This window comes from Lithobates pipiens, unplaced genomic scaffold, assembly GCF_037356315.1.
Source record: "Lithobates pipiens isolate NorthernLeopardFrog02 unplaced genomic scaffold, aLitPip1_a1.2 Scaffold_13, whole genome shotgun sequence".
Classification (NCBI taxonomy): Eukaryota; Metazoa; Chordata; class Amphibia; order Anura; family Ranidae; genus Lithobates; species Lithobates pipiens.
Window position 1 is genome coordinate 343,060,314 of NW_027507718.1, and position 27,781 is coordinate 343,088,094.

At 43.0% G+C, this 27,781-nt stretch overlaps 1 protein-coding gene across 6 annotated transcripts in view; it reads left to right on the plus strand.

Moving 5' to 3' along the window:
• TRIM2 (tripartite motif containing 2) overlaps positions 1 to 27,781 on the plus strand; it is a 182,520-nt gene that overhangs the window by 100,254 nt on the left and 54,485 nt on the right. The gene's annotated exons all lie outside the window — the stretch shown is intronic.

Below are 27,781 nucleotides of genomic sequence, written 5' to 3' on the forward strand. Positions count from 1 at the left end.
TATAGAAGAAAGCAATAACTGTCCTATATACTCATGCAGATCAGGCCTAGATGATGGTCCTTTGGGCTTGCAGATCGCACTGCTTCTTGTAGTCAGGAAATTACATTGTTGTGGATTAACTGGCCTACTGTATTACGGTTTACTAGATTGGTGGTCTAGATTCTAGATTGTTTTCTAGATTGCTGGTGAATGTAATGAAAAACCTGAACCATGTACAGCTACTGAGCAGAGGCCTGGTTTGCACCTAGTCATGTGCTAGTTTCTGCTGAACAATGAGATGGTGATGCTGAAACATCATCAGGATAACAAGTGTCTTCCCTCTTCTGTCCGCCCATTCACAGTAGGCCGGAGATGCGTATTTTTAATGGTGAAAGACCAGGATGCTGCACAGCTAGCATACTTAATTCTACACAACTAATTGCATTTTAGCGGTTTTTTTTTATCATTTGTTTCATATAATCGCAGTTTTAGCATTTGAATAAAATGTGGACCTTTTTATGAAAGACAAAGCAGGCACCTCCACCCTCCCTTTTTTATTCTGAATCATTTAATGGCAGTAAATGAAAATGCTTTACATGTGTTTTTAGCCACTGCTCTTTTGGCATTTTACACCATCAGCAGCATCAAGTCGTTGATGCTTGTATGGTTATGATATGATGCTTGACAAATATTGGTCTCCAAAGGGCCATATATCAATCCTGTGTTCCCATAGGTCATATTTATTACTCTGCCCTCCATTATATTATCATAGCTCTGTGCTGGACGGTTCTACACACCGCACATACCAGGAATAAGTGCATTTTATATGATCATCTCCCAGTATTTTACACTATAGATACTTGAATGAAAATATCCAATAGCACTTAGTAAATGTTGTTAAAAAATAATTTAGTATTGTGCCCCTATAATGGCCACCCTTTCTAGAAATGCAGGTCTGGGACACTGCATTGGAGCCAATTGCACATCTAGATAACACAAGTGGCCCTGGAACCTGATTCATTGCTAGGTTCTTCAGCTGCATTTCTAATGAAGGCCATGTGCTGATTTTCGCTGGTAATTAGAATGATTTGACTTGATTAAACCTTACACAGTGCAAGTCAGAAGACCATCCCAAAAATTCTCGGTGGGTACCCAACATATTTGCATCGCACTTCCTAAAATGTGTTAAATATCTTCATAGCGGACATACACAACATTTATCCTGCTGATTATCCTTGCCATTTGTTCCAATAGCTTCTGCTCTGTTCTGCTTCTTTGTTAAAGCTTGATAATTGCAGTAAGAGCAGAGCTGGCTATAGATGAGGTTTTAAACTGTACTGAGGAAGTATGAGGGCTGCCATTGTTGACTTCTGAAAATATGAATTCCCTGGAAGTGATGGTGATCCATTAGCTTCAGGACTTTATTTGTCATGGGCTTCTAAAAGCTCTTCAGGGTCTGACTTCCCTAATCCCAGGCAACCAGTATTTTTCAAGAGTTCTGTAAAAACAGCTGTCCGTTCTCGCCCCAGAGCTCTCCTTTTTAGGTTCAGGTATTTTTTTAGCGTGCTAATGCTATTTGCAATCGAAGGGTCATTCCAACCAATAGAGATCATTTGGCTGTGGGTGTACTCCTGGTGGATGGAGTCACTATTCCTATATTGCAGGAATCACAGGGGTGAGGTCTTCTGTGTAATTCCCAGCTCTGCCCCCTAATTGGGAAGCTTGCATCTCCTTTTGCTTTTACCATAATAGAAACAAAACGATAGGTGACCCACATTGTGATAAAAATGGGAGCTGCCATCCAGAAACCATCCTGGGACCACCTCCTGAAAATGCCTGGCTGTCTCTGGTGCATGCTGCAAGTCGGTCTCGGCAGTGCCAGTCTCCATAATTTTTCTCAGTATGGGCCTTCTTAGAAAAACTTTATGATAAATGTGAGAACAGCTTAGTGGATGAAGCAAATGGGCGAACCTGGGAACTTTGTCACAAAGACGCCAATGGGCAAATAAACAGTTATTTTAAAAGTGATACATTGGTGTTAGGCAGGTTGACTATTTACTGAGCATGTGTGAAGGGCTTCATAGTAAAACCATAAACGTGTCTCTCCAATCTCCACCTTTTGAGAGCATTTCCTCTAGTTGCATCAATTTTGGTAATTTTGCTTGAATAAATGGCCCCCATTGTGTATAGCAGTGGAAATTTCCAGTAATGGTCATAGTAGCAGCAAGAGTTTAGGACTGAAAATATTGTCTACCTCTTCTACTGATGAATGTGATGTTAGTTTTGAAGGGCCAGTAACCCTGAAATGGAAGAAGGCCTCATGCCTCGGGTGCAGTGCATTAAAGTGCGTACATCCGTGAGTTAACATGCACTTTGTCAGCACACCTTCATTGGCAGATTGTGTTGGGGTGACCTTCAGAATTAAGGTTGCTACCTGCATTGGTGCAATTCAGTATGTGTTGTCATGCATTTTGGGAATGCCCATGTTTGGCAAATGCAGAAATGTTAACAGAGCTGAATATATAACAAATTAAAATTTATAGCAGGTAGACTTGCGTCTCATAATGGCCACAGTAAGTGTGCAGGCTTGGAATTCAAGTTCACGGCCTCTGTCCCTGAAACATTTTTCTTTGTTTTGCATAGAGCGGAGAGTGATTAAAACTCCTGTCGGATTTTTAATACTTTACAGGAGAAAAGACTGTTGATGGAAAGACTGATCTTCACTTCCTGTCCTGCTGCCAATGATTTCACCAGACAGGAAGTGAAGGAAAATCTGCAACATGGGAACCTGACAGGGCTTCTAAAGCCTAATTGTAGCTAAAATAAGTCGGTAGAATGTGCTCCTTGTGCTGATTCCTTATGTTGGTAAAAATCTACCCTGTCCATGCCATCCCTGCTGCCATAATCTTCCGGTGCCACAGGGGTTAATACAGCTAAGGGCTGCCGCAGGCTCTCAAGAATCTATGCAAACCCTTTCTGCCCAGGTGATCCATTCATAGCATAGGAGCTGTACTACATCTTCTGTAAATGAAAGGGGCTCAAAGAATGGGAGGTGGACCTATCCATTATCCTACCCTCCTTCAATGGTAGGACCCATGTTAGCCTCATAGCATGCACCCTCAAAAACAGGTCTGTGATAGCAGCTTCCATGTTTCTGGCCTGGCAGGTTCTCTCTAACACCTGTCTTTCAACTGCACTCATTAGAATGACATCTTTTCAATACACCTTTTGGCAATGCCCCTCTTCCCTTTTGCAGCGCTGAAGTACTGTGCTCAAATAGGAAATGGCTTGCCTTGGTGCAGCAGAGGTGGATTTTCTTAAAAGCATTGAAATTTTAATAATGTTATGCACTGTAGTAAGGCAGATGGGGATGCGCCTTTTTATGACCCCAGCATGTATAACAGATGGCTCTTAGCAATTCATAAAATGAGATGGCTTATCCTTCTAGTGAATCTTTGGCAGAGGTTTTTTATATGTGGGTGGACACCAGCAAAAGCAATTTTTGCATCTATCCCTGTGTTCTGTGGACCAATCTGTTTTAGCTTTCACTGGAGCTAATGTGTTTTAACCCTTGCTTGCTGTTAGTAATTGTTAAAAGAGGCACATTGATATTGTAAGACATTATAACAATAACCTAACCTGTGATTATTTAATACCCATTTTGATCCTTGCAAACATATGAGGCCTAGAAATGGTCATACGACACACCCAGAAACATATATTTTAGTGGTAACCTGACAAGGATCCATCTTCTTTATATCCATAACTGGGGCATCGTGTGTGTGTGTGTGTGTGTGTGTGTGTGTGTGTGTGTGTGTGTGTGTGTGTGTGTTTTTTTTTTTTTTTTTTTTTGTATAGTGAAAATGCAGCAGCAGGATTGAGACTGTTTTGAGAACAGAGCGTAGAGATCAGTGCTTCGCTACCAAAGAGAAACTAGTGGATGGTTTGGCCTACCAGTGCTTACTAGTAACTTGAATATCAATTTTGTGTGTGGTTTTACCTTTTAATAATGATGCTTGAGTGGCACTCTCATTTAAAGGATACTGAAAGAAAAATCGTCAAAATACCAGAGTCTGTACAGCAGGCATCTAAAGGGGTTTCACATAAAGCTGAACTCCAGGTATGATCTTTATTGCATACTTGCATTTGGTCCGGCTCGGCACACTTTTTAGATATGCATACCTCATTGTTGATGGACTGCTGTGGATCCTGACAATCACTGTAGTAGTCAATGCTTCTACAGTAATAGCCTCGATCTTACAAGTTCTGCTCTATTCTGTGCGAGTGGCCTCCCCCTATGCACGCGGACCACAGGGATCGCCTGCTCAGCACTGCCGCCCATTCATAAAATGTCTTGAATTATTTGCAGTGAGGGCAAGGCATACTTTGATTGGACAAAATGGATATCATGATGTTGGATAATTTTCCCTTGACAAAGGTTGATTGAAAAATCTGTTGCAGATTTTCCCTGACTTCCTGTCTGTTGATCCCAGAACAGAAAGTGAAGGGAATCTCAGAGCCCCAGATAGCAGTAGGGAGCACAGTTCCTTAATCGGGTTTGCATAGACTTTAAAGTAGAACTTCACCTTAAAGGGTAAGTTGTGCTGTATACCCTCCTCCTCCTCCCCCCCCCCCCCCCCCCATCTTCTATTTTGGGGAAAGAGGAGGAGCAGGTACCTGGTTTTGACAGATACACCCCCCTAATATTCTGGGACACATCACAGGTCCCAGAAGACTGCGGGACCGTTCACACAGCACATTGAGCACAGTGGAGCCGCAAGGAATCCCAGCTGGCTGCCCACAGTAAATATGCTGGCATCAGGGACCCAAAGACCAGCAAGCAACCAAGTTAGGGTGAACACAGTGCAGGACCCCTGGACAGGTAAGTTATTTTATTAAAAGTCAGCAGCTACATGATTTGTAGCTGCTGTGTGTATATGTGTGTGTGTATGTATGTGTGTGTGTGTGTGTGTGTGTGTGTGTGTGTGTGTGTGTGTGTGTATATATATATATATATATATATATATATAATATTTATATATTTTTTATTTTATTATTATTTATATATTTTTTATTTTATTATTATTTATATAATTTTTTTTTATTTTATTATTATTTATATAATTTTTTTTATTAACAGGACAAAGAATTGCTTTAATAACTCAAACTGAAAAAGAAAGGGGAGCAGGAGTTTCTAGAGCTAGGATGACAGTCAAAGAGACATTTGTATTCAGTGCACTTCAGGTCTGTGCTTTATAGGCAAGTAGGAAAAAGCAAGAATGGAGGGTATTAGTCATGGTAAGCGTGGAATCTGGCCTGATGTAACTTCACAAATCACGCCGCTCAATGAATGCAATGATTTCAGCTCTGCACTCTAAAAGGCTAATTGATGGATGGAATACTTGTAGCCAGTACAGACAAATGCCACGGAATTCAACAGAGCTTAAAGAGACTTTGTACTGGGGGGAAAAAACCCCTAGACCTAGGGTTGCCTAGACCTAGTCAACGGGCCAGCCTCAGCACCAGAATAACATGACCTGATATCCTAGTCATGACAGGCATGCTCAGGCTGGAGTAAAAGAGGCGACATATTGGGGTTAATTTACTAAAGGCAAATAGACTATGCAAGTGTAGATGCTTTAGAGCTTAGTAAATGAGGGGACGTTCTGCTTACTTCCATCATCCAATCATATGCAAGTAAAATGCAGTTTTTATAAATTTACCATGCATGTAATTGGCTATTCTTTGTAAATTTACTAAGCTCTTGAGCAACTGCACTTGCAAAGTGCACAGTCTATTTGTCTTTTTTAGTAAATCAACCCCACTGTCTATTGTGTGTCAGTATATTGCTATATGCGGCTTTAATTTTGGCCCATTTCTACTGAACTGGCCAAAATGCGAGCTGTTGGTTGCCCTCTAGCAGACCATAACAAGCAAAAATTCTAGAATTCTGATGTACAGTAGATTTGTAGAATTCCCCTTTTTTAAAGTGAATGTAAACACTCAGTTTTAAGCACTTTTAACAATTTAATCACAAAGTATTTTTACTACTTCTTCTGCTTTTAATCCTTGTTCCAATTTAAGCTTGTGCAATGACCACTGCCCCAGGTTTCCTACCCTTGCATGCTAGATTTGCGAGTCTCTATGCCAGCTGTGCTTAACTGGTGGCCAGAGCCTTCTCTGATGTGGCCTACAGCCTCCTTTTGATGCCAGCAGAAACTGAAAGATTAGAGGTCAGATTATTTAACCACTTGACCTCCGGAAGATTTACCCCCCCCCCCCCTTCATGACCAGGCCACTTTCTGCGATACGCCACTGCGTTATTTTAACTGACAGTTGCACGGTCGTGCAACACTGTACCCAAATAAAGTGTATGTCCTTCCCCCCCCCCCCCCCCCCCACAAATGGAGATTTTTTTTTTTGTGGTAATTCATCACCTCCTGCGGTTTTTTTTTTTTTTTTTTGCGCTATAAACAAAAAAGACCTAACAATTTTTAAAAAAATGGTCCAATCGGGTCCACTTGTCCGTGTGTTTTTTTTTTTTTTTTTTCTTTCTTATCGTGATTAAACAGTGGGTAAACATCCAATGGGGAAATAATAGTACAGAAATCGTTGATTGTGATTTGTTTTTTAAACATTTTTTTTATGCTATTCAAAATTTGAAAAATTTGAATGTGGCCTGCGACCAGTTACCAAATAACTTAAGTGGCCCTTGCTTTCTAAATGGTCGAGCACCCCTGCGCTATACTGCATCGATAGAGACACACAGCCACATAGCCTAGGATGGCTAGGCACTCCCCTGTTCTTCCCTCCTCCTCACGGAGGCAGCGATTGTTGTCTGATTGGTATTTTCTTATACCTCCTTTTGCTTTGTTGCTGACTTGTACATTTTGGCAAAGTGAGAAATGCGTTTAGGCATGTGCAGTTAGCTTGCCTGCCACTAGATGGCTCTGTTGCCATTATGCCATGATAAAAGGAAAGCTATAAACAGGTGTTGGCTTTCCTGTTTAGAGGCCCTTAAAGGCCCTTCCTGTAGTGGTGTAATGGCATAGCTCCCAACTGTCCCCGATTTCAAGGGACTGTGCTAATTTTTCCCTCTTTCCTCATTTGTTTCTCATTTTGGTCTGATCTATATAATTGTATATAAAATGCACTTTTTATCTGTAGACTGGGTATGGGAACAGGACACTCCAGAGCTGCAAATATGTGATCATGTACTCAGCTAATCTAAAGGGCCCTGTGCAGGGCTGAATTCCCAGGCAAGTTGGTACAGATCATGGGAGGTATTGCTGAAGTTGCCCTGTTTCCCCAGACCTTCTGCAGGTCCTGTAACAGGGTTCGTAAGGCCTTGGGGGGGGCCTGGACAGAGTCCGCGTATGTGAGTAATCGTGGAAGCCTGGGATTGAGATTGTCATCTGGAAGCATGTCTGGTTGGGCAGAGCTATAGAAGGGAAATTGAGAAGAGACTGGAATACTAACGGAAGCACCTTGTCCCTTTGATCCTCAGCTGTGGGTCCTGTGACTTGGGTCCCAAGAAGTGAGGTGTGGTCCCAATGCTGTGGTGCTCTCAAGGAGGGGAATGGACAGCCTCTGGCTTGGGATGTTGTGATCAAGCCTCTGGCCAGGAGACGTGTGTCCAATATGGTGGATACGAAGGCAGAGGAATGGGTGCTCTATCCAAAAAGTTTTGGCAGGTCAGGTCCATCTTAGCGCCAATCATAAGTGCCCTTTACATGTGGGTGGCACAGTGTTCTGTATGACTTCCCAAGTGCCTCCGCACAGTTTAGGGCTTGTCAGACCTCCTTACTGTCCGAACAGACTTTCAAACTTGCTGCAGCTTCTAATGAACACTGAGTAAGCACATTTAGCACAGGAGAACCTATACATTTATGCAAGGTAGAAGTTAAGGTTGGCATTGATGTTTATGGATTAATCCCCAATCAAAATGTGTTTTGTATTTGTTTTTTCATTTTGTATTTGTACTTGGTAAGAAAGTAATTTGAAGTTTTTAGCTTTCAATTCCTTTTGAACATTTCTACCCAGTTCCAGTCCTGGTAAAATTTTAGTAGTGCATCCGGAAAGTATTCACAGCGCTTCACTTTTTCCACATTTTGTTACGTTACAGAATTATTCCAAAATGGATTAAATTCATTATTTTACTCAAAATTCTACAAACAATACCTGAAGTTTAAAAAATAAAAATAAATTTTACACTGCGTTTTAAAATAGTGCTACACCTATTAAGTTTGTGTCCTAGTTTATAATCCTAAACCCACAGGCAAAAAAATGATGTGCATAAAATATAAACGCACAACTGATATAAAGTGCACAAGTGCAATAAGTGCAAAAAGAACTCTCAGTGGGGGTATGTCAACTCCTTTTACATAAAGTGCCTCTGTGTTCAAAATATACATGCATTAATCGTAATATAAAATCCTAAAAACATGATGAAAAATCGTGATATTATTACACAAATAGTGTCAAAGATGCATGTGCATAGGAACCGTGACAACAATATTACACAAATAGTGTCAAAAGTGCATGTGCATAAATCCTACGCGTGTCGCTATATCAAAATCCTTAGTGGTAAACAGTCCTTCATAGCAACCAGTCTTAAATGTGATTTAAAGTACTTCTGCTGACTTTGCTTGAAATGAATGCATATACGTGATCTCCAGTGATCATACTACTGGCAAGCTTCTATATCCATCCGTGATTCCAAACATGCACAGGTGCAATACAATGAGTCCTTATGGTAATATGCTCACCTTAGAGCAGGGGTAGGGAACCTTTTTGGCTGAGAGAGCCATGAACGCCACATATTTTAAAATGTAATTTTGTGAGAGCCATACAATATGTTTAAGGCTGGGTTCACACTGAAGCGATGCGGGAACGCGGCGAATCCGCGGCGGGTTCCCGCATCGCATGCCTCCCGGCGGCAGTTCACACTGCCCTATGCGAACTGCTGGGAGTGTCAGTGAAATGTTAATGACACCCCCAAATCAGTTCGCATATCGCAGTGCGATCTTCAAACTCAGACAGGAATCGGATCGCATGGTGTGAACACCCATGCGATCCGATTCTGCTGCGGACCAAAAAAAGGGTCCTGTGCGAGTTTGGGGCGGGTGTGATGCGAATTCAGCCATACTATCTGTATGGCTGAACTTGCATCGCACAGAGATCAGATGGGATTTGCACTGCAGTGCGGTGCGAATCACATCCGGGTCTCCTAGCCGCAGCAGTGTGAACCCAGCCTTAAACTAAATACAAGTAAATGTGTGCATTTTATGTAAGACCAACACTTTTAAAGTACAATAAGTCTCTGAATTAAACAATCAGGTGTTCTTTATTAAGAGATAAATCACAGAACAAAGAAATACGGCAAAGTTGCCAAACATGACATGACCTCTGAATTCTTTTTAATAACGTTATGCTGTTGCTAACCAATGATGAATAAAGTACTTCTTACCATTAATGCTGCATGGTTTTGCTGATGGCTTTGTAGTCTGGTTAATACGTGGTGAGGTTAAGCTTCATGCAGGTATTGAGACTTCCATCCGTTAAACGTGATCGTAGGTTGGTCTTAATGTTGTTGTGTGTGTGTGTGTGTGTGTTTGTTTTTTTTTTTTTTATTGACTAATTTTCAATTAATTATAACTGTAATGTCATCTCCCCCCCACTGTAATATCCACGTCGTCTCCCCCCCCACTGTAATATGCACATCTCCCCCACTGTAATATGCACATCTCCCTATGTCTGACTCTGCTTGCTTCCCACTAGCAGGCAGATCCAGGAGCAGATGAGGCGGGCGGTGATGATGATGTCAGCATGCCGCTCACCTAGGCCGCCGCCGGGTGTACCAAGATGGCCGCGGCTCCGGAGCTAGGCCGAAGCCGCAGCCTTTCCTATGAGCTCAATCCGCAGATTGGCACACCACGTGATCTGCGGATTGAGAGCCACATGTAGCCATCAAAAGAGCCACAGGTTCCCGACCCCTGCCTTAGAGCATGTGACTAGCTATTACACTTATTCAATACACGCATATGAACCACTACAGGGTTCTAAGCCGTTTCCTGGATCAGAGGTTCCCTAATGCAGTAATCTCTGAGGTATATGAGAAAGAAGAAAAAAAAGCCAATCGTGCAATATCGTTTTTACAAATTTATTAAACAAGTTAAAAACCGCTCCCCTGCCAGGGTACTCACATGTACAAGGTGCGTCAGTGCACCATACTTTATAAAGCTCAAAAGATACCAAAAACGGTAAGGGTATGGCATGTATCACATCTAAGCAGGTATACTGTCTCTCGCTCTGTCCTGGCCCCTCAGGTCTCGCAGGATCTTGTTGCTTAATACCTGAAGTTTGTTTGAAATCTGTGCAAATTTATTAAAAATAAATACAAAAAAAAAAAAAAAAAAAAAATATATATATATATATATATATATATATATATATATATATATATATATATATATATATATATATATATATATATTATATATTATATATTATATATTATATATTATATAATATAATATAATATATTTATTTCATCTTTTGCTTTTAAAAGGTAAAAAAGAGATTTGGGGTCTTATTGACCCCAGATCTCTCTATATAAGAGGACCTGTAATGCTGCATTGCTATTGCAGGGGATGTTTACATTTCCTGTGATGGCAATAAGTGATCAAAAAAAGAAAAGTGTAAAAATTAAAATAAAAATAACAACGTTTAAAGCGCCCCTGTTCCCATGTGCTTGCGTGCAGTGGTGAACGCATACCTAGGTGACGCCCACATATGATGTTCAAATTACACATGTGCGGTATCGATGTGAACATCAGAGTAAGTGCAATAATTCTAGCTCTAGACCTCCCTATAACTCTAAATTGGTAACTTGTAGAAATGTTTAAAGCTTTGCCTATGAAGATTTTTAAGTACCATAGTCTGGTGTCCTTCCACGAGCACGCACAATTTTAAAGCATGACATGTTTGGTATCTGTTTACTTAGCGTAACATCTCTCATATTATACAAAGAAAATTGGGGTATATACAGTGGATATAAAGTCTACACCCCTGTTAAAATGTCGGGTTTCTGTGATGTTAAAAAAAAAAAAAAAAAAGACTAAGGTAAATCATTTCAGAAATGTTTCCTCCTTTTTAATGTGACCTATAAACTGTACAACTCGGTTAAACACCAAACTCAAATCTTTTAGGTGGAAGGAAGTAAAAATGAAAATAAAATAAAAATATGGTGGCATAAGTGTGCACACCCTAATGCCATGTACACACGATCGGAATTCTCGTCGGAAAAAGCTCTGATGGTTTTCCCAACGGAATTCGGCTCAAGCTGTCTTGCCTATACACGGTCACATCAAATTCCGTTTATGATGTGGTGACGTAAAACGGGACTAGAAAAAGGAAGTTCAGTAGCCAATAGCTTCTGTCTCGTAGTTGAATCTGAGCATGCGTGATTTTTGGCGTGTCGGAATTGCATACACACGATCGGAATTACCGATAGCATGTTCTCCTTTTCCCGATGGAAAAACTATCAATTTTTGGCTGGCGGAAATTCGGACAGCTAAATTCCGATGGAGCATACACACGGTCGCATTTTCCGATGAAAAGCTCTCATCGGTTTTTTTCTGGCCGGAATTCCGATCGTGTGTACGCGCCATTAGCCTTAGCAGGTTAGGGGTTAACACTAGGGGGCGCTCAAGGTATTAACTGTGTCCCCTAGGTTTGGATGGGCTTACTGGGAAAACAGAGATCGCTGTTCCTGATTACTAGGAACAGCGGATCTCAGAGTTGTCCCCTGTTAGAATGGGGATCCGCCTTGTTTACATAGGCAGATCCCCATTCTGCCTCTGTACTGTGATCGTGGGTGGCCGGCGAACATAGAGTCCGCTGGATCTGTGCACGCGCTCCCCCCCGCGTGCAGTGGGCTCATATGCCCACGCTATTTCATGCACGGACTGACATACAGGTACATTGGTTTATGCAGCTGTGCTGCCTTGCCGCAGACGGCATGTGGTTAATGTTGCTGTAGGCCTCTTGGCAGCCTCCCTGACCAGTTTGTTCTGGTCATTTTATAAGTTTTGGAGGGAAGTCCAGTTCTTGGTAATGTCACTGTTGTGCTATACTGTATATTCTCCACTTGATGACTGTTATCAGAGGCACTTTAAATGATAGCAGACGTGTGTGTGTGTGTGTGTGTGTGTGTGTGTGTGTGTAAAAAAATAAATAAAATTTATATATATATATATATATATATATATATATAATATTCAGTAAAGTTTTTATTTTCTTCTCCAAAAAAATTGTGTTTGAAAAAACCCTTGTTACCTTTTGGCCTAGAAAAAGGGGTCTTTTCCTCAACATTAGAGATGCATTATTATGTAACAGTATTTTGTGCTAATAACTGTCCTGATGTAATCTTGGATTATTCTGCAGATTTCTTTTTTACTTTGATAAAATAATACGGCATTCCCAGCTCAAGTAAAGACAACGTGTACTCTGTGGGTTTTGTATGGCTTTTAACTACCTTTTTGTTATGAAATGCCAGGACATAATTTCTCGGGAGAAACTGGCATTTAAACTACAATGCACACTTGTGTGCTATTTTCCACATCACTATCTTCCAAGGGTGTTTCCATAGCAATGCTTTTTGGATCTTTCAAAAACCAGCTTCACCTCCTCTGTGGTGTTCTAGCGGCTTGCTGTGTGAATATGTAGCTTGACATTTTCAGGAAGAATCTTCAGATATGATTCTGTGCTGCTAGATTGTAGGAGTATTGTATTCGAGTAATATGGGATTGTATACACTGACCATTGAGTCTATCTGACCATCCATGCAGCACGGCTACATTCAGGGGTGATAAAGCTATATAGGTAAATAAAACCTATTTTTATGACAATCTAATGTCCCAAAACCATGATGTCTATACTCAGAAATGTTGATTTTGTATTTAACCTGTAACGCCAGTTACAAGAATCGATACAACTATATACATTGCAAGGATTTTGGCAAACCATTTTGCAAATGTTTACTGTTCCCAATGACTTATCGATGGGGCGGGAGAGAATCTGCATACATTTATAAGCACATGGTGAGGTTGCATTGTTGTAATGAGAAAAGCTGCAGTGTCTGCACAAAACAGAAAGCCTTGGAAAATATCTTGCCAAAAGTGATACTCTTATTGCAGAGGATGCCTACAATATGACTGATATGCCAACGCAGATGAGCCAGGCTACAGATTGTATGTATGAGCTCTAGTAAGGATTAGGCTGGATTCACACCTATAGTGCTTTTTGCATTTTGCAGATTTGCACTACAGAATGTGTTCCATAGGAAACCATGTTAAATGGACTCTAGTGCAAATCTGCAAAAGGCAAAAAGCACTAAAAATGCATAGGTGTGAATCCAGCCTTAGATGGTTTAGGGCAGCCTTTGTCAACCAGGGTTCTCTGGAACCTGGGGTTCTTCTAGAGGGTGCTAGGGTACTTAAAGAGGAACTGCAGTCTGCTCACATAATTTGTAATAAAAACATCTTTGCCATTCTGAAGCCTCCCTCCAACCACTTTGCATATTCATTTATATATACTGTGATTCTGTACTTGACAAATATGCTGTAGAAATCTCCCTCCACTAAGTCTGGCTGCATCCATTTTAACTGTGGGCAACTGAAGCTGCTGCCTGTTCACTTCCTGGATTTACACGGAGATGCACCTGCAGCTCTCATTGGCCCTGTTATGACTCACCCTCCTACCCCCCCCCCCCCCCCCCCTTCCTGGCAAACTCTCACAAGAGAGCTGTGCATAATGTCATAAGCCTAGGCTAATGACCAGACAAAAAACAGGAAGTTGGCTGTATAAGGTATTTATTGCCAGGAAAAAAAATGTTTTACAATCCAAAGTTAAAACGACAATGGCAGAAGATTTAATAGATGGAACGATGAAAAAACGATCGAAGATCTGCTTTAAGGATAGAGAAGTGACTGATCAATCTTCTGCCTACGTTGATGTACGTCAATGCCATCAATGTAAGGGGTAGCTTCTACAATGACCACTGATGTAGGGATAGCTACAATATTTCACTGTCCGTGTTTCTTTTCTGATCATTATTATTCATTGGTTTCATGATTATCACCCTTTCATTATCACCCTATATATATATATACCCTTTCACACTGAGGCAGCAGGGGCGGTAGCGGTAAAGCACCGATAAAACTAGCTAGCAGCGCACTTTTACCCCCCCCCCCCAAGGGGTTAAAATGGGGTTAAAAGCACCCGCAAAGTACTGCTGCCAAATCGCTTTGCAGGAGTTTCAGCAGCGCTGCCCTTGCAGTCAAATCGACCGGGGCTGTGGAGAAGCGGTGCATACACCGCTCCTAAACCGCCCCAAAGATGCTGCTTGCAGGAACTTTTTTATTTTTATTTTATTTTTTTATTTTTTATTTTTAACGTCCCGCAAGCGCACTGCTCCAATCTGAAAGCACTGGGGCTTTCACACTGAAGTGACAGGAGAGGCTCTTTACAAGTACTATTTTTAGCGCTAAATCGCCTGTAAAGCACCTCCCATGTGAAAGTGGCCTAACTTATGAGGGGTAGGTTTAGGTACATCCCAATCTTTATTTTTTTTTATTTCTAAATTCTCTATGGCCTACTGATCAAGCTAATGTATCGTGAGCTACAGATGTAATATTTTTAATGGGAGTTTCTTGAGACCTGAAAACTATTTTAAAGGGTCCTTTATGGTAAATAGGATGAGAGAGGCTGGTTTAGGGGTTAAATGAGACATTCAGTTACAATATAAATCTATAGTAAGCAGTGGTGAGTGGTGGTCAAAATTTTAGGGGGGGGGCACAAAACAAACCTGGCCCCCTCACTCGCAGGTCGGAGAGTACAACACAAGTTTGCTCTGCTTAACGACCACCTCCTGCACATATACGTCAGCAGAATGGCACGGCTGGGCACAAGCACGTACCTGTACGTTGCTCTTGAAGTGCCCAGCTGTGGGTCGGGAGCGTGCCGCCGGTGGCAGGCTCCCGGTCCTGAGCTCCGTGGCCGCGGGACCAGCAGACCCGGTCGCCGCTGGTGTCCCGCGATCGGGTCACAGAGCTGAAGAACTAGGAGAGGTCTGTGTAAACAAACCTCTCCCCGTGCTTCCTACTGTGGCTATCACCGATCGTCTGTTCCCAGTTATAGGAAAAGATGATCGGTGATGTCACATGCCAGGCCACGCCCCCTACAATTAAAAAAACCACATAACGTCACACACAACCCCTCCTCGCCCCCTAGTGGTTAACTCCTTCACTGCCAGTGTCATTTACACAGGAATCGGTGCATTTAAATGGCACCGATTGCTGTATAAATGACAATGGTCCCAAAAATGTCCGATGTTTCCGCCATAATGTTGCAGTCACAATAAAAATCGCTGATCGCCGCCATTACTAGTAAAAAAAAAAAAATTTTTAACAAATGCTATAAAACTATCCCCTATTTTGCAAACGCTATAACTTTTGCGCAAACCAATCAATAATTGTTTTTTTTTTTTTCTTTTTTTTTTTTTCTTTTACCACAAATATGTAGAAGAATACGTATCCGCCTAAACTGAGGAAAAAAAAAAGTTTTTTTATATATTTTTTGGGGATATTTATTATAGTAAAAAATATAAAAAAAAATGTAAAATTGTCGCTCTATTTTTGCTTATAGCGCAAAAAATAAAAACTGCAGCGGTGATCAAATACCACCAAAAGAAAGCTCTATTTGTGGGGAAAAAAAAGGACACCAATTTTATTTGGGAGTCATGTCGCACGACCGCACAATTGTCAGTTAAATCGACGCAGTGCCGAATCGCAAAAAGGGGCCTGGTCCTTTAGCTGCAAATTGGTCCGGGGCTTAAAGCAGAGTTCCACCTTAAAGTGGACCTTCCGCTCATTGGAATCCTCCCCCCCTCCGGCGCCACAATTGGCACCTTTCAGGGGGAGGGGGGTGCAGGTACCTGTACAGTACAGGTATCTGCACCCACTTCCGGCGTAGATTCTGCAGAAGGTACGCCCCTTTCCGCAGAATCTACGCCCCTTTCCGAAAGTCCCCCGCTGCCTCCTGAGAAACACACGGATCCCAGAGACAGCGAGGACCATCCTTATTGCGCAGCGCGACTCGCGCATGCGCAGTAGGGAACCGGGAAATGAAGCCGAAAGGCTCCACTTCCTGATTCCCATACCCAAGATGGCGGCGGCAGCACCCGATAGACGATCGAGAGATCGGCTTCGGGTGCCGACATCGCGGGTGCGCTGGGCGGGTAAGTGTCACTATTTTAAAAGTCAGCAGCTGCAGTATTTGTAGCTGCTGGCTTTAAAAAAAAAAAAAAAAACGGCGGACTCCCACTTTAAACGATTAATCTTACCTCCTAGCAGCTTTTTCAGTGATATGCCCTAATCACCGGCTGACTCCTCTGCTCATGTCTCATGTTCCATCGGACCAGCCAGGATGAGTCACTCAAAAAAAGCACCATCCTACGGACCCGCCAATCGCTAACCACCACAGGACACATAATGCCAGAGTGGGCGCGTGGAGAGCGCAGATCTTTGTGCTCCATGGACAGTCTAAACATCAGCCATTGGATTTGCTTGCCTGCAATCACAATTCCGATAACTTAATGCTTCCCATAGCACCTGTGTCCGGCACCCAGCACACATTTAAAGGGACATTTTTTTGATGAGTAGATTTGAGGGGTGGGTAGCGCCCCCTCTGGAGGGGCCGCCACTGATGGTAAACTTACATATGGTCTGGTTATGTGTACTTTGAATTTTTGTATTGTTACTGCAGTAGTGTCTGCATGTTTTAGGTGAATTCGATAAGTCAAGTCTGTATTGGCTATACCCATATGAACAGGTGGAACTTCTGGGCGTTCCATCTGTCTGTTTTTCAGCCATCCCTTGATTGATGAAAAACAGACAGCAAGTCATTTCTGTGGGCAAGCGGATGTAACCAGATACTTTAAAATAATAAATTACATCAGCGCTTGGAAATTTTAAATGAATTAAGCAGCCAGCAAAAATCGGTTTGATCACAAATTTAAATGTAAACGTATGATCATCTGTTATTTGCTTTTGCTGATCTAGATTTGTTTAATAGAATTTAGAACACTTTTTTCGAGGTGGCCTCTAGAAATTGGCAATCTGGCTTAGTGGCCATTGGTAGTTCTAGTATTAGGCTAGGCTTATTTATTTTTTAATGCCCCCTGGGGGTTAAAAATACAGACAACACATTTTCTATCTGAAGCTGCCCCCTGCAAAAACTCTACCACAAGAAGGTTAATGGTCCTTCTCCATGCAGGATTGATTGGACATCCCCACCTACTGAATAATCGTCTACAAGGGCCTTTATGGCGGAACAGCAAGTAGCTGGGAAATAACACTTCAACTTTTGATGCATCACATTGAATAAGATTCATAGTGTGTATTATCTTGGTATTGTGCAGTCATTGTTGAATGTCTAATTTTTATATACAATATTTTCTTGACTTTTATATAATTTTTTTTATATAATAATTTTGAATCAAATTGCCTTAAAGCGGGAGTCCACCGGGACTCCGCGTTTTTTTAAAATTTTTTTTAAAAGCCAGCAGCTACAAATACTGCAGCTGCTGACTTTTAAAATAGTGACACTTACCTGTCCAGCGCGCCCGCGATGTCGGCACCCGAAGCCGATCTCTAGGTCGTCTCGGGTCCTGCCGCCACCATCTTGGGTATGGGAATCAGGAAATGGAGCCTTTCGGCTTCATTTCCCGGTTCCCTACTGCGCATACGCGAATCGTGCTGCCCAATAAGGACGCTCCCCGCTTCCTCTGGGATCTGTGTGTTTCCCAGCAGGCAGCGGGGCACTTGCGGGAAGGGGCGGGCACTTGCGGAAAGGGGCGTAAGTTACGCCCCTTTCCGCAGAGAGCTATCCCGGAAGTGGGTGCAGTTACCTGGATTATCCAGGTAACTGCACCCCCCTCCCCCCTGAAAGGTGCCGATTGTGGCACCGGAGGGGGGGAGGGTTCCGATGAGCGGAAGGTCCACTTTAGGGTGGACCTCCGCTTTAAAAATCCCAATAACGAGGTAAATACTGTTACTAATGCAGGACTGATTTTTGCCTGAGCTTTGTGGTGTGCCACATACTGAGCTCTGGTGTAGACATCGTATCATTAATTTAACACACATCTTAACTGGCGGGGAGCTTTAATTTGCCTTTTTTTTTTTTGTTGGCTTCAGCTCTAGCAGTATAAAATGTAAAAGAAAAAATGTTGCCGCTTCAGACAAGAGCTCCTTGAAATACACAACCTAAGAGGGCACATGGGTGCAGGCTCTGCAGTAGATCGAGAAGCAAAAAGGAGTCCTGGACGGCCACACACCAATACAACACCTTTATTGGTAATTTAAAATCCAACAGTCAGTCCACATGATATAGAGGCAGCGATAGATACTAACGTGTTTCACACCGTGTGTTGGTGGTTAATCATAGCTAGTGTAACATGGTCTGGTTGTGTATATAAGTAGGGGTAGATAGCCAAACAAAATTAATTTCACGGAAATCGCCCCCTTTGCACAATCAAAGCATGAATGAGGGACATCTGGGGCAGAATCAATGAGCAGGTGCATGAAATCTTATGAAGGAATGTAACACGCACTGCTGCCCTTATCAAAAGACCTCCCACCCGAGACCCCCATATGTGTGGAATATACAAAATGTCATGACAAAGCAAATTACATACGTAGATAAAATCATGGACCGATTTTTCATATTATATCATTGCATTGAATAAAAATTTAATTGATGATGACAAATGTTTCAAAAGCAATTAGTATACAAGTCTTAGATATAAATCATAACCCATATATAGGAAAATCTTTGTTTTAATAATAATTCTTTTGGAAAGATGTATTAATTCCAAAGTCACATCCATGCTAAAATGTAAATGACGATCACTAGAACTGTGTAATGCCCTGCATGCTATTATATATATATATATATATATATATATATATATATATATATATATATATATATATATATATATATATATATATATATATATATATATATAAAAAATATATTGTACTGTTGTTTTTTTTTTCTGCCTGGAAACTTAAAATTGTCCATGGCATCCAAAAAGTGTCCCTTTACGCCAAAAGTGGTTTGAGACCAGCTTGAAAACCACGATAGTAAATTGGAACACTTGTAGTATTGAGTGATGGTGAATCGTAAGGAAATTCATATTATTTTTATAGTTATTATAATTTATGATATAGTGTTTCAAACTTTATCATAGTTGGGATGTCTGTCTACCAGACTCTTGTTTGGACAGATTTAAGTGTGTAGGTAGAGTCACTCTAGCACCTAATCTACCTTGCTTCTAACTGCTTAAGGTCCTGCGAATTAGAGGTGGGTTTCTTCGCATGCCCTTTGGAGCCGGTTCACATATCTCCGTTGCGGCTGCCGAGCGCACTGCATGGAGCACAGTGCGTCTTTGGCTCAGATTCAGGGCCGAATTCAGGCATAGAATCGGCCCTGATTCGTCCCTGATGCGGGGAACGGGGGCGCACATCGCTCCTGTGCGATCCGCAGCGGGTTATAGTGTGAACCATGCCTAAAGCCTAATTCATACCTTGCAATTTTTTTTTTTTTTTTTTTTTTTTTTTTTTCCATTTTGCAGAAACACACTACAGTCCATTTAACATGGTTTCCTATGGATGTAGTTCACATCTGTACATTTTGTGGAAAGGGCCAGGGATTTTTTCTGGTTTTTGGTTCCCTAGACTTCAATGGATCAAAAACATGTATTGAAAATTTCAAAATGCACCTGGAATATGCAAGCTGCAACCCACGTAGGTGTGAACCAGGCCTTAGGCTGGATTCACACCTATACATTTTTAGTGCTTTTTGCATTTTGCAGATTTGCACTACAGAACGTATTCCATAGGAAACCATGTTAACTGGACTGTAGTGCAAATCTGCAAAAAGCACTAAAAATGCATAGGTGTGAATCCAGCCTTAGGGTTGAGATTAGTTATAAACCAAACGACAGGGTTTACAATTTTAACACAAAACAATATAATGGTCCTTGTGTGATATCAGAAATTTATAGTAGTTTACCAGATTCTTTGGGGATCCAGCCTGTGTGTAGTCCATACGGGGAAATCATAGCCATGCTTTTGGATCTGTGATGACCTAATAAGTGGATAATCTCAGAAAGGCTGTGATGTTTTCCCAGGTTTGTTTTGGACAAAAACGGAAAATTCCTATCAAAATACTTACCGTAATTTTCCTTTCCTGATGGACTCCATGGCAGCAACGTGTGGGTTAAGTCCCGCCTCCACTACCCTATAGGACACCACTCCCATAAATCTTTGCTCCCTGCCCATGGCCGTGTTCGGTAACTAGCCTACTCCAGCCATTTTGGGAGGGAACTCCTGCTGCCATGGAGTCCATCAGGAAAGGAAAATTACGGTAAGTATTTTGATAGGAATTTTCCGTTTTCCTGACAGACTCCATGGCAGCAACGTGTGGGAAATAACTCGCCAAACACACTCGGGTGGGCAAAAATGCTGAACAAAAATGTATGTAACACTGTCAACCGACAGCACCTTTAAACCAAAATCAATGGAAGATAAACTGGTAGGTTCGACACAATAGTGAGCCATAAATGTATGAATGGATGACCAAGAGGCAGCCTTGCAGATAAACTCAGGAGCCACATGACGTGAAGCTGCCCAAGAAGTAGAGAGACTTCTCGTGGAATGTGCCGTAACCGCCTCAGGAGGAGCCAAGCCCTTCTCTTTAAAAGCCCACTGGATCGCCTGAACCACCCACGTGGCGATGGATCTGACCAAAGCCCAAAGGCCTTTGTTTTTACAGTGAAAAAGAACAAAAAGATAATCCGATTGCCGGAAAGAAGCTGTTGCCTCCAAGTATCATTTCAGAATAATTCCCATGTCGAGAGGATGAAGATCCTGACTCCCAGCCGAATTAAAGGTAGGAAGAGTAATATCCTGAATTTCGTGGAAGACTGAGGTAACCTTTGGATTCGACCCCAGTATTGGCACTAGGACCACTCTGTCAGGAAAAAATGTGAGGAAAGGATCCTTTGATCCTAAAGACTGAAACTCAGAGACTCTCTTTGCTGAAGATATGGCTACCAAAAAAGATGTCCTTAGTGACAATTCTTTGATTGAAAGTGTTCTGTCCAGTTGTGAGAAGAAGACGAGAACCAGCGGTAAATCCACTTGGGGAATCTAGGTTTCCTCTGTGGTCTAAGTCTAATTGCTCCTTTTAAAGAATTGCTGAACCAAGGGATGTTTAGCCCAGGATACTCCAGAGACTTGTACACGAAGAGCGCTGACAGATAGGGGAATGTCTAGTCTGGACTGTAAGAGACCCAACACATCCTGAACCGTCAGATTACCATTAGAGCAAGACTTGGAAGACAAGTGACTTGTGAATCTAGACCAAATCCTCTCATACACCTGGTTGGTACTTTTCCTCCTTGCACTCATGAGAGTAGGAAAGGCCTCCTTGGGACAACCCAGAGCCTCTAATCTTCCCCTCTCAAAAACCAGACCCTCAGACATAGATGGGCCGGACAGGGATGGAGCTTCGAGCCCTGGGATAGAAGATCGGGTCTGAGAGGTAAGGGAATCGGATCTCTGACGCTGAGGAGCATTAGAAGCGGAAACCATGGCCTGTTGGGCCAAAAAGGTATTACAGCTATCACCTCTACTGCTTCTGATTTGAGTCTCCGCAGGAACTGTAGAATAATAGGAATCGGAGGAAAGGCGTAAGCTTTGTTGAACCGCCATCGATCCGTCAGTGCATCCACTCCGTAAGCCTGAGGATCCCGAAACCTGGAATAATACCTTGCCAGTTTCTTGTTGCAAGGAGAGGCAAATAGGTCAACCTCTGGGGAGAAACACAACGTTAGAATCCGCCTGAAAACTTCCTCGTGAAGAGACCATTCGTTGTTGTCCAGATTGACTCAAGACAGGAAGTCCACTTGGACGTTCTGCGTTCCTGGAACATAAGTTGCTGTAATGCTGACCAGGTTCTTCTGAGCCCAAGACATGATTGGCTCTACCCCCTGAAGAAGGGACAGACTCCGAGTACCTCCTTGTCACCTTATATATGCCACTGCTGTTGTGTTGTCTAGTCTGAGAAGAACCAAAGTTCCTGAGATCAGATGACGAAAGGCTAGGAGCGCCCGGAAGGCTGTCTTTAATTCTAGAATATTCGACACCATCCCCCTGGAAGGGAAGTCCCAGGTGCCTTGTGCTACTTCCGTCAAACAGTGGGCGCCCCAGCCCCTGTTGCTGGCATCCAAAGTTATTGATATCCATGAGATGGGGAGAGTGGAATGACAACTGAATAGATTCTCCTTCTGAAGCCACCAGGGCAGAGAGATTCTCATTGAAGATGTGATCCGGAAAAGTTGAGTCTTGTCGCCTAACCATTGGTGAAGAAACCCTTTTTGGAATGGTCTCATCTTCCATTGGGCCCACTTCACCATTGGAATGGTGGCCACCATAGTGCCAATAATTCTCAGGCACTGAAGAGCCGGGAGATGGGAGGCTGAGAGGGCCGGACGAATTCTGTCCCGAATTACCGCTACTTTCTCTTCGGGTAATGAGATGGTGCCCTTCACTGTGTTGAAGAGTGCGCCTAGGAATACATGAGACTGAGAAGGAATTAACTGACTCTTTTCTAGATTCAGGATCCAACCGAATTCTTGAAGAGTGGAAATAACCTGATCCTTGAGCAATAACAGACAGTCTCTGTCCTAGACTAGCAGCAGAAGATCGTCCAAATAGTGGTGAAGACGAATCCCCTTGGATCTCAATAGAGCCACTACGGCCAACAACACCTTTGAAAGACTCGGGGGGGATGTTGAAAGCCCGAACGGAAGACATACGAACTGAAGATGTGGTTTTCCTACTGAAAATCGCAGAAACTGCAGAAAATCTTCTGCCACAGGGACATGAAAGTAAGCGTCCTTTAGGTTTATTGAAAACATCCAGTCGCCTGACTGTTGTATTGTTGACAAGGTTTCCATCTTGAACCTTTCCTTTTTGATAAAATGATTCAGATGTGTAAGGTCTATGACTGGCCTCCAAGAACCGTTTTTCTTTTGGACCATAAAAAGAGGAGAATAAATTCCTCTCACTCGTTGATCATCTGGCACGGGAACGGCAGCGCCTTGAGCCAATAAAGATTTCACGTAGGCCAACAGGATCTGCCTTTTTTCTTCTGAGGTCGGAAGGGAGGTGGGAACATACTTTAGTCTTGGGGACCTGCTGAAGGTCCAAGAATGACCTGAAGAGACCGTTCTGACGGTTCAGAAGTCCTGGACTGAGGCTGCCCAGACATGTCGAAAAAGTAGAAGATGAGCCCCCACCTGGCCTATCTGAGCGGGCCCAATCTCAAAAAGATTTGGTTGGTTCCCTCTCTCCTGTCGCACTGCTCTTGGCGGATTTCTTGAAAGGAGGACTGCCTTGACTTCCATGACCTGGAATATTTTCGACCCGGTCTATAGCTACGGGCCTCCCTGGCCTGCTCTTGATATTGCTTTTTAGGAAAAAATCTCCTCTGGCTTTCTAAACGTCTATCCTGAGGGAGAAACCCTGACTTCCCACCAGAGGCCCGGGTTATGGCATTATCCAACTTATTCCCAAAAAGGGAAGAACCCTCGAAAGGGATATGGCACCACACCTGTTTAGATGCTGGATCAGCCAGCCAGGGACGGAGCCCAAGAGCCCGTTTGGCGGTTACAGCTGAAAGCATAACCCGAGACACTAAGCGGATGATGTCAATCGAAGCCTCCCCCAGAAAAGCCGATACAAGCCGTAACTCCTGGATAGGAGAGTTTTTGCGACTTCATCCGAAATGTTTCTGAGGGTATCATCCACCCTGTCCGTCCAGACTTCCATGGCCTTGGACATTGCCGCTAAAGCCAATGCTGGCTTGCATGCCAAACCAGCAGTGAGGTAGACTCTCTTTAAATCGGAATCAATCCGCCTATCTAAGGCATCCTTAAATGAAACTGTATCTTCCAATGGAAGGGTTACATGTTTTACTAGTCTCATCACCGCTGCATCCACGAGAGGAGCTGAAACCAGATACTTGACCTCATCCTCCTTAAAGGGATATAACCTTAGGACTTTTGAGAGCATACTATTCTTTTTCTCAACTTTTAGTCCATTCATCCGTGATGACCTCACCAAGTTCAGACAGGAATGGAAAGTTAAGACGCTCCCTTTTAAGTTGCTTAAAATACTTCCTTTGTTTGGAAGGATTAGCCAAGTTCACAGCCTCTCTGATAGCCTCTCTGATAGCCTTCACCAAGGGGGAGAGTAAGGCAAAGTCAAACCCCACACAGGTACTATCTTCCTCAGAAACTCTTGAGCATGCGACTCCCTGACTGGAGACTGAGGTGACTCTGACTGAGGCACAGGAGCCTGACTGGCACCGATCCCCTTGAGGGATTCTTCACCACATTTTCCACAAGGGACCTTAGATGCTGGTCCGTACCCCCTCTCTCACTAGAGGCTTTGGAAAAGCGGAGGTCACACAGGGATTTCCCAGTAGGAACTTGCGATCTGCATCCCCAGCAAGTATTAACTGAACGGCTGGATGAGCCTTGGAGGAGCGAGAACGATCCTCGCTACGGCGCCCGGATCTTGAGGGTGAGCCGTGATGTTTAGACTTAGAATATGAATGCCGGTGGTAAGACTTAGAAGAATCGCTTCCTCTATGCGTTGAGCTGCGTTGCTGTTCTGAACTAGATGGGCTAAGACAGAGATAGAAGAGACACACAGATAAGGAAAGATAACAGACTGACTAATACCGGACTCCCCCCCCCCCCCCAGACAGTACCTATTATGAGAGGGCTGGCCAAATACAGGGCGAGGTGAGTCCATATCTCTAGGGGTTTCCATAAATGCTGCAAAGACATACAAGTAAGGCTGAGAGCACCATACACACACACGCCCACCCCCCTCTTCCCAGAAGGCCACCTACCTCCACAGAAGAAATCCTGGACAAGGGGAAGTCATATAATAGCCTACAAGCAATCCCAAAGCTTGCAGGCTATTTCCTATATTTGAATAGGGCGCCTTAGTGACACCATCATCGTATCCTGTGCGCCTCTACTGCGCATGCGCGAATAGCGTCATTTTGCCGCTATCGCGCATGCGCGAACCAAGCCTCGTTCCTGTGCCGCACTCGCGCATGCGCAGAACGAACGTATCTAACGAAAAACCAGGAAGTGAGCGGCGGCTGGAACGCAGGCTAATCCAGCCGCCATGCCTATACCCTTATACATGAAAACACAAAAAACGAACGGAAATGAAGGAAAAGCAAGGAACAAACACAAACTGCTGCCATGAAAAAGAGGAACAATCTTACCGTTCCCACACGATCGTCTCCAGGCCGAAGGTAAGAACAAAACATACCGGACTTCTCAGGGCAAAATAGGTCACCTGCTATTTAGCTGGGCTATCCGACCAAATGCGCAGCCTGCCTGCCAGTGGCTAGGTTCCTGGCTTCCTCCAGCGCTTATATCCAATGCCCACTCCATACCCCGCTAGTAGCTAGGGCTTAACGGAGTCATGCGACAATTCCATCCAGTCGCAATTCCGCCAAACCAACAATGGAACCGTGTGGGAGCAATCTTCAGGTAGAAAGACCATAACGTCTGGTCCTACGGAGGAGGACAAAAAAAGAACACGGCCATGGGCAGGGAGCAAAGATTTATGGGAGTGGTGTCCTATAGGGTAGTGGAGGCGGGACTTAACCCACACGTTGCTGCCATGGAGTCTGTCAGGAAAGCTGGTTATACACCGAGTGCATTTTGGCTAGCACCTGGTGAATTGGCTGAAATCTGCTCAATGGATGGCCTCTTCCTGCCTGACATCACTCAATTAAAAAACTGAAGGAGACAGATTGAACATGATATGCCAAAAAGCATCAGCATCCAATCAGATGTGGACATTGACGGGTGTTACGACAAGAAATTTCTGTGTATGGCCATCTTTAGTATTGTTTTCAATCATCAGATTTTTAGACTTGCATTGTGATCAGAAGCAGTAGGGCACTCTGTAGCACTGCAAATTTTCACCCCTTTCACACTGGCAACGTTTTTCAGGCGCTAAAGCGCTAAAAATAGTGCCTGTGTAGTGCCTAAAAAAAGCGGCTCCATTCACTCCTGTGTGAAAGCCTGAGGGCTTTCACACTGGAGCGGTGCGCTGTCAGGGTATCAGAAAAAGTCCTGCCAGCAACTTCTTTGGAGCGGTGAACTCGCCGCTCCTCCACCGCTGCTCCCCATTGAAATCAGTGGGGCAACCCTGCGATGCCGGCAGTATTTTGTAGGCAGATTTAACCCTTTTTTGGCCGCTAGTGGGGGGTTAACCGCCAAATAGCACCGATAAAACAACGGGGCTGCTCGGTGTGAAAGCCCTGTTAATCCAGTGATTCCCAAACTGTGTGCCGGGGTTTGAAAAAGGTTTCAAAAATGCTAGCAATTTTAAATATATCGAAAAATGAAACGGTAAATCAATGTCGCAAAAGTTAATGTAACCTATATAAAAACGCAATCTCTGGCAGTTTGTCATTCATTGGTACCTTTCATAATGCAAGACATGTGCGAGGTCTCGGGAGAACTCAATCTCTCTAATTATATTGTAATATACGCTGTTCCGTTTGTTGACTTTGGAGCCTTCGCTGCTCTCAAAAGCAGGCACGTCCGTCATGTTAAATTTAAAATTAAATATATATGTAAAAATAAGTTCTTCACCACAAAGATTGTTAAATCTTTTCAGGTGTTCCATAAAAATGTTTAGATCTTTTTGGCGCCTCAAGACAAAAAAGTTTGAGAAACGTACTGCTTTAGTCGCACCACAATGTACATTTACAGTGCGCTGCGATGAACATGCACCTATGGTCTGTCAAAGGATCCAGCAGAACTAGCATTGCGAGTACCATTTTCAGAAGGAAAGATTGGCCTTCCTGTTTTTGTTCTTTGATAAAGTGATCTACAGATGGTGATGATCAGGACTTAAACGGTATCTAATTCTAAGGCCTCATACACAATATTAGATCTTCTGCTGATTTTTGTCTTCAGATTTACCAAAACCATGTAGTGCAAGGGCCTGCCTGATTGCATACAAATTGAAACTCTTAAGGCTTGACCTCATATTATATGGTTTTGGTAAATATGAAGACAAAAATCTGCAGAAAATCTAATAGTGTGTATGGGGTCTAAGAACAAAAATGTAATAAATTGCAGCTTACCAGGCTTTTTAAAGAGGAAGTAAACCCTGATGAGTTTACTTCCTCTTTCATTCCCTGCAAAGGCAAAGCATAATGGACTACTATGCATCGCAAAGTACCGTTAGTACCGTTTTCATAAGAACACACACAACTATTCAACACATTATGTCACTTGAAGTTGTATTCTGTCGTACAAAATTTTTCGTTTGAGTAACCTCTTCATTTTCGACATGAAACTAGCATGCGACAAAAAACAAACTATCGTCCAAAAATCTGATCGTGTGTACGGGGCTTTAAAGGGGAAATCAACCCTTCAGGGTTTTACTTGGTCTTTTTTTTCCCCCTGCAAATTAAAAGAATAATGGGCTAGTATGCATATCATACTAGCCCATTATGTGGCACTTACCTGCAAAGGAAGCCCGCGCTGTCCCCGCTGGTGGCTACATCCATATTTGCCCCTTTTTTCCTTCCGGGGCCATGGACTCCGGCTCTGTGACTG